The sequence below is a fragment of the Theobroma umbraticum genome, unplaced genomic scaffold, assembly GCF_002168275.2.
Source record: "Theobroma umbraticum cultivar Fairchild unplaced genomic scaffold, ASM216827v3 scaffold_130.0, whole genome shotgun sequence".
NCBI lineage: Eukaryota > Viridiplantae > Streptophyta > Magnoliopsida > Malvales > Malvaceae > Theobroma > Theobroma umbraticum.
In genome coordinates, this window is record NW_018397264.1 from 7291561 (window position 1) to 7291769 (window position 209).

Below are 209 nucleotides of genomic sequence, written 5' to 3' on the forward strand. Positions count from 1 at the left end.
CAATTACATCCAAAACTGCTTGATAAGTAAATGCATTATCCAAGGTGCCCTTCCACAAAAACTGGGCAATCAGGAAAGACAAACACAACTGAAAAGCTCATGATCAGACCATTTCCTTGCAAAGCTTGGAACCATGGAGAAGCAGCTGTGAAAGATCATGCGACAAGGAACATCCGTAGAAGACAAGCAAAAAGATCAAGTGAGGGACC